The following is an 8211-nucleotide window of genomic DNA, read 5'->3' as shown; positions in this document are numbered from 1 at the left end:
ACATATAGGGGCGCATCGGTCGGTTCGATTCGATTTTATATATTATCAATTTGATTTATCGGTTTTTAATTTTTAAATATGTTAAATCAATAATCAAACCAATAAGTTATTTTTATCGATTTTTGGTTTATCGATTTTTAGTCCTTAACGGTTCAATTTTCGATTTAACCGATAAGAAAATACTCATAAAATAGAAATAATAGTAACTTATATGAAAAAAAAAACTAAATATTAGTTTGAACTAAATGTTGTTAGGAGAAATTAAGAGTTTATATAATTGAAATAACGGAAAAAGGTTTAAAATGTTCTTCAACAATGTAAAATGGTACAAAAATGTCTTCTGTCTACCTATTGGATCTAAAATGTCTTTCATGTCGACTTATTGGGTCTAAAATGTCCTTCTCACTTACCTATTGGGTGTAAAATGTCCTTCACAGCTATCTATTGGGCCTATTTTACCCCTTTATTTAGGCAAATTACATGAAAGATCATCCTTAAAACTTAATTACATATATAATAGTATTTTTTCGATATTAAAAGAATAAAAGTTTTTTTTACATATATACCCATTTAAAAAAGCAGAAAAGATACTTATAATTATTAGTTTAATTCAATAACTAATTATAAATTCACCTTAATTTAACAGATATATTTTCAATCTTCAAATTAAAATTGAAAAAGATAATCCTTGCTTTTAAATATTTTTCTCTCTTATATTCAAGATTCAAATAACTTTAAATAAATTAAGTATTACATTATTTGCTTGTGTATGTTTCGTTTTATTTTCATGTGTATTAATCATCTAGTATTATTTTATTATCATGTATTTTTTATTCTAATGTAACGGATTAATCATACTTTTTTATGAATAAATATTTATGGAATAGAAATCATTATATTGGAAATACAGATATATCATGTACTTTTATTGTATAAATATTAGTAATGTCAAAGTCATATTATTATTATTATTATTATTATTATTATTATTATTATTATTATTATTATTATTATATACTTTATGGGATAAATATTCATGGTATATCCATTATGTCGGAAGTACTTTTCTTGTTAAAAATTATTTATTAAATATAAATATATATTTTCAGTATTACATGGTATAAATTTTCTATATCTAAAATACCATTTATGTTTATGGTATAAATATAATTTATATGGGATAAATATATCATGTATTTTTATGATATAAATATAATTTGTATAATATTTAAATATATCATAAATATATATCATAAATTCTTATGATATAAATATATCATATATTTTTATGAAGGCATCTTGAAAACAGGCAATAAAAATGAAAAATATAAAATTTTGATAAAGTATATAAAAATGAATGAACAAAGGCTTCCATAAAAATAGGCAATAAATAAGAAATATGAAATTTAATATATAATTATTTTTCTATATATTAGAATCTATTGTAAAAGTAAATATTTTATATGCTATATCTGACAATCAAGTAATAAGGCTATGTATATGTAATAATTTTTTAAAATGGCTATTTATATTGTTTTTCTTTCTATTTATCAAATCAATTTAGAATGACGAAAAATTGATATTGTGCACTATTTATTTGGTTAATATTAATAAAAATGATAGAAATTTTATGTAGTTTAATAAAGATAAGTTGTGGTATTATATAATTTTTTCTTAAATAAAAGGACAAGATAGCCCCAATAGATAGACGGAAAGGGAATTTTAGGCCCAATAGGTAGACATGAAGGGCATTTTAGGCCCAATAGGTAGACGGAGGGCATTTTTACACCATTTCATATAGTTGAAGGGAATTTTAGGCCCTTTTTCATTGAAATAATAAGTTTGTTAATTTGTAGAAATTAAAGAGAAATTAAGAGAAATATCTAATAAGTCACACACACACACACACACACACACACACACACACACACACACATATATATATATATATATATATATATATATATATAAATATATTCTTATTGGGTTATCGGTTTACCCACAATAAGAAAAATTCGAACCGAACCAATAACCTAATAATTTTTTTTAATAAAATCATTAAAAAACCGTTAACCAAATAACAATAAATCAATAATATTTTTAACGGTTTGATTTATCGGTCAGTTCAATTTTTGCGCACCCCTAATTACATATTTATCTATTTATAAATTATTTTATTAAAATTAAAACTAGATTATTTTTTAAAAATATTTTATTTATAACGGATTAAAGAGTAAAATGTGTCACACAAGAGACAGAATGAGTAAAAATATTTTATAATATTTTATTATGACCATCTAAATATTTTAACTTGGAACAGATGTATTTAGTGTTGAAAAAAAAAACAGATGTATTTAGTCAATATAACTTTGAAAATGCATTTAGACACATTTTAAAAAGTGCATTTTACATATACATTCTCAAAATTGAGTTGTTTATGAAGTCAAATTAAATCAAAATAAGATATTTAGATGTCATCAGTATATATATATATATATATATGATATCTCCTTCTTTGAGACAAAATCCAGATCAGATACCCCAGTACAACTTACAAAAGGAAACTGGAAAGATTATTTTTTGTAATCACTGTTCCTCCATGACTGAAAACTTCAAAACACTCAATGCCCAGAAAGAGTCATTGCTCATGGAAAACACTAGACTAATCAAACACATACAAATGTTAGAAACAAAACTCAGACAACAGACTCCCGTGAGCAAAACTGATGCACAAACCCAGACCCCAACTCAGAGTTCTCCATCTCCTCAAAAAATGGATGAGAAGGGTGTGCATTTCCCAATAAATGCTCAGAAATTCACTGTACCGGATGTTGGTACAGCTAGTCCGATTCAAACGATGATCGGTAAAGACACATCAAATCCGTTCATGGCTGTCACTTTGCCAAAAAGTGAAGATGAAGGTTGCTCTTCATCAAAACACAAGCTAAAACCTAAGGCCGACACTTTTTGATAAAGGATAAGAAAGAAAACTTTAATAATGCAAGTCGGGTACGCATTGGGCCCCATCGTCACGTGCGTTATTAATTTTCTTTCGTACATTTGTTGACGCGTGCTTCAACAGTTTTTCTTTCTTTTTAGAAAGTAGTGATAAAGGAAGCACTCAGACTGACACGGACTATTACAAGACATAAAGTGGGCATCCCCACTTGACCATACTAGCTAATAATACAAACTAGGACAACTGCAGAGTCTTTGTAGAGTATCTTTACGTATCCAAGTTGTGCAGGGCTATGGAGTCGAAGCATATATATATATATATATATATATATATATATATATATATATAGGAGAGTGTAGAATCCGATGACGTGGCGCTCTAATATTTGAGTATGGTTGTTTATCTTTTTTCTTAATTTTTTGGGTTGTTTAATTCATTTCTTAGGGTAAAAGAGAGTAATTATTCATTATTTTTCAGATTTAACATCCTTAAGTTCCTTCTCATTTAACCTTATTAAATAACCATAGTAAAGAATAATTGAATGCAGACCCGATTCATTTGATCTAATTGAATGACCTTCTTCATTTGCATATTTTAATCATCAAAGAAAAAAATTCAAAATTCATAAACATATTAGATTGACCTTTTACATCAAAAGAGTTATATATAAAGTTCATTAGAAGGAAGCGGGAAAGAAACATGACTTCAAGATTGAATTTCTTCGAGGAATTAGTATACACAGTAAAGATAAGGGACATTGATTATTTTTCTCGATTAGATATTTTGCACAAATTTTACTCTTTTTTTTGTTCTTAGTTCTTTTTCATGTTTATTTAATGCTTCATATATCTTTATATTTTGTACTCTCAATTAATTTTTTACTAGAATATTTAATTGTTCAGATTACACTTCTCAAATGAGGTTACTGTAGGAATGTAGAAATCATAAAGATGAATTTTGATAAAGCTTTTGAATTGAAAGTTTGCCCCACTTTATTGAATAAATTGGATATGTTGGCATTCTTATGATTTTACTTTTGATTTATTTGCAGAGTCTTTTTACTAATCCAGTTGATAAGTATAATCAATTTTTTTTTTTGTGGTATTCGACCTATTTCTACGGTGTACCATGTTTTTTCATTTAATTACTTTTTCAACCTTGTGATGTATTTGGATGGGTATTGAAAAGTTATCCATCAGTGACTTCTATGATTTTGATATCACAGTAGACGACAAGAATAAAGAAAGCAAAGTAACAACGTGGAACAAGATTGATAGGGTTTGAATTTCTATAGACGCTATATTATTTAATAAGCTTTGAGTTTCTTTTCAACAGATCTATTTGAAGATGAAGTCTTTTGATCTCTCCTTTTTTGCTACAATTATTTGCTTTCTTGAAATATTTGATACACAAGTAAATTGAAAAAGATGCTCCTAAAAGGAAGTGAAGTGAAGAAGTATATGTTTCTATAATTACCTCATTAGATTTTTCTTCTTTCTTGATAGTTTAATTCTTTCATTTTTAGTTGTAAATCTGTACATCAACTCACAATTTTATTGTTGGAACGAAAAAGGGTCAAAAATATTTCTGAACTATTTGAAATAGATAAAAAAATATCTTTGGCTAAAAAATACCCCTCCGTTAAATATTTAGCTTAAAAATATCCCTCCCTCTAACAGAATTCCACCAAACATGCCACCTGTGCAAAAAAGGCCACATGAACATGCCACATCATCATTTATGTGTAAAATCCCCTCTTTAATTTTACCACCCCAATTTGAAACCCGATCTGACCCAAAACAAAAAAAAAAATTGATCCAAAAATAAAACAAAAAAGGGTAAAAGATTCAAATAATTAATGGACATGAATCCATGATTAACTAGGAAGAAACCTGACAAAAAGAACATCAAATAATAATGAATACTCCTACCAAACACACAACTATTAATCAAACTAGTAACTCCACTAGCAAAGCTTCCACTAATAGTATTAATAGTTAAGATCAAAATAGCCTAATCATTCTCAATGCCAACTACAGCTCGAGCTACAGTATGCTTGGAATTGTTAGGGTATCTCGCAAGCCGAGACAAAGTATAGTTGGTGATCACGAGGGTCGCGACGCGATCGTGGACACAAATAGGAAGGATAACACCTTCGATTGTCGTGTTAATGTCTATGCCGCATTTGTCTAAGAATTTGGGGTACTGAGCAAATTGAGATGCTGGAGCAGGAGTAATGCCGCCCCTGGGGCATGGACGCATGGTTGGTGTTCCATCTCGTCTGCAATTTCGTCGGCTAGGCAATTTGTCTTGTCGTGCTTCATTAGAGGTGGTAAGTTGTGGGATTGTCAGTAACTGTTGATACTTGAAAGGACAAGACCTTCTTCATCTGCAATATCATGTCAATATTTTATAAGATGTAGCAAAAAGTGTAGGAGGAATATTGATTGAAATTTTTTCTCAATAACTATCAAGTATATATAGTTTATCAAGATTCAAATCTTTCTTTAATTAGTAGAAAGATCCAAATTTTTTATCTTTTTTTATTTTATTTTTGGATCGAATTTTTTTTTGGGGTCGGGTCGGGTTTCAAATTGAGCTGATGGAATTAAAGAGGGGATTTTATATGTGAACAATGATGCGGCATGTCCACGTGGCTCTTTTTACACGGGTGGCATGCTTGGTGGAATTCTATTAGAGTGGGGGGGAGGGGTTATTTTTGAGCTAAATATTTAACGGAGGGGTATTTTTGAGCCAAAAAATTAACGAGAAGTATTTTTGATCCATTTCAAATAGTTCAGAGGTATTTTTGACCCTTTTCCGTTGTTGGAATTAAATTAGTTGTAGCAAGAGATTTTGAACTTCAAATAGCTTATTTTCTCACTACTTTGTGTTTTGAATACAATATTCATTTGCTTTATTTATTAAAAATGCAATAAGATAGATCCAAGCGTATCAATTGTTTTCATAAAACTTGTCTTAACTGCTCTATGAGAACTGCACTATATTAAATAGTGAGAATGAATTTCTTTCGGTCTTGTCATTCTTTCACGATATTTTTTATTAATTCTTTTACAATATATGAAAATGTATCATTAATTGAGTCTTATTTGCTTTTCTAAATTTCATTGTGTATGTATGTGTTTTTCCAAACTTGGGAATGTCAAAGACTTTTTAGATTAGTTATACTTTGTATTTTTGAAGTTAAGATGATATAAATTTGTGTTGAATTTTAATTTCAACATTTAAAAATTAAATTGATATTTTATCAATTTTTAATAAGTATTTTAGATGTTATATATTCTCAAGTTTTAATGTTCATCTTTATTAATAATCCTGTTCTATTTTCACATATCAAGAAAGTTATTCTAAATCTCCAATTAGCCTATAAAGTTTTTAAAAGAGAATTTAATGTAGTTTTTAAAAGCTGAGTCTTTACGCGAGGTTGGTAATTTGATTTCGGATTAAGTTTGGGGTGGGGTTGGATACGTGAATTGGGTTGGGATATGAAGTTATGTTGGAAATTTGTTTTTTCTTTTTATTGGAGTCGGGTCCAGCATAATAGCATTTGTGCAAATCAAATCTAAAAAAGAGAGTGAGTTTTAAAAAAATATGAAAAAAGCAATCAAATTTGAGACCTTTATACTTAAAGAATAAATTAATTAATGTGTAAAATTTTAATTCTATAATAATAAAAAATATCGAGACTATTTAGTTACATTTTAATTTGTTTTAACAATTTAAAATTAAAAAGTACTTCGTTATGAGCTAAGTTGAAGTTAAATTGTCCTTGTGCATTAAAAGCCATTTTTATGGTGTAGGAGTTTAAAAGGCTAGGAAATTTTTCAGTTTAAGCATGTCATTAGGTTAATTAATTCGAGAAATAAGGGGCTGTTTGTTTGATACTTTCTCCTAATATAAATAATAGGAAAAATTTCAGTAATAGCAACTATAGAGCCTTAATTGTAAGATTTATAGTAATCCTTTCAAAATTACAACAAATAGCAATATGTATTTTGTATTTGATTAAATTGTTGCTAGTTAAATACATATACAATTAAAGATTTTGTTCCTAATTTAAATCCAATCTGTTTCAGTTTTATAAGGAAAAAACGGTTCCTTAATTTAAGAAACATTTAATTTGACAGATTTCTTAACCTTTTACAACTCTTTTGTTACCACAACAGTTAAATTACATCTTCAAATTCAAATTCAAAAACGATTTTCATCATCAGCATCTCAATGCAAATCAAAAATACAGATTCAACTTCAAAAATGTTTTGTGTAGCAGTCGAAGGTTTGGGAAAAAAATTATATCGTATATTAATTTTTTCAGTTGTCGAAAATACTTGTGTAGGCGATTTTTTTTTTTGTTTTTTCGACTTCAAATTTTGCCCTTATTGTTCTGTGAATCTAAATTTGAGATGAAATTTTTAATCATTAAATTTGAATTTTAGTTTAGGCTAACAAGTGTTTGACTTAATTTTTTTTTTTGAATCCGTTTTGAATTTTTGTATAAACTAATTAGTTGTTGTTATAGTACGTATTTCAGATTATCCCAACATTAAATATATAAAAAACTATCATATGTATTTTATTTATACATAAATATGACAAGAATCATGCTTATCAAGAAGAAAGAAGTACATGTCTTTATCTATAGACTTTATATGTCAGAAGAATGACACTTATGTATTTACAGAATACAACTAATAATAATAAAACATATACATATGTACTTTACGAATACAACAAGTATTTTAGGTAACCAGAATATATTGCAACTGAACATCAAATACAAACCTTATCATTGACAAATACAAATATCTTACACATATCTTAAATACAAAAACATATCCAGTATATACAAAATACATAAATTATACAATTTTTATCGATAACCAATCTTTGCACAAAATATAAATTTTACATATAACAGATATAAAATAAATACAATTAGAGGCTACAATTTCATATCTTAACAATACAATATATACTACAATTTCAAATCTTAAAGAAATAGAAAAATAAATACACACCTAATAAATTGTATTTATAAAATACATCTATGAACATGTTTTCAAGAAAATACAAAATTTTACAAATAAAATCATACCGCCTCCACTTTCTCTTCTTCGAATTCAAAATCAGATGAAACAGGACTTGAAATTTTACTAGATTCACCTTTTTCATTCGACTTTCTCTTTTTCATCGATTTTTAAATTTTTTGAGGTTTTGGGGATGAAGGTTTT

The 8211-nt window shown here is 27.2% G+C and overlaps 1 pseudogene; it reads right to left on the bottom strand.

Moving 5' to 3' along the window:
* Nucleotides 1-4643: 4643 nt before the first annotated feature.
* Nucleotides 4644-5348, bottom strand: LOC124893674 (annotated as a pseudogene).
* Nucleotides 5349-8211: the final 2863 nt, after the last annotated feature.

Source organism: Capsicum annuum, unplaced genomic scaffold (assembly GCF_002878395.1).
Source record: "Capsicum annuum cultivar UCD-10X-F1 unplaced genomic scaffold, UCD10Xv1.1 ctg63691, whole genome shotgun sequence".
In the NCBI taxonomy this organism is placed as follows: Eukaryota; Viridiplantae; Streptophyta; class Magnoliopsida; order Solanales; family Solanaceae; genus Capsicum; species Capsicum annuum.
This window is presented reverse-complemented; position numbering and strand designations above follow the sequence as displayed.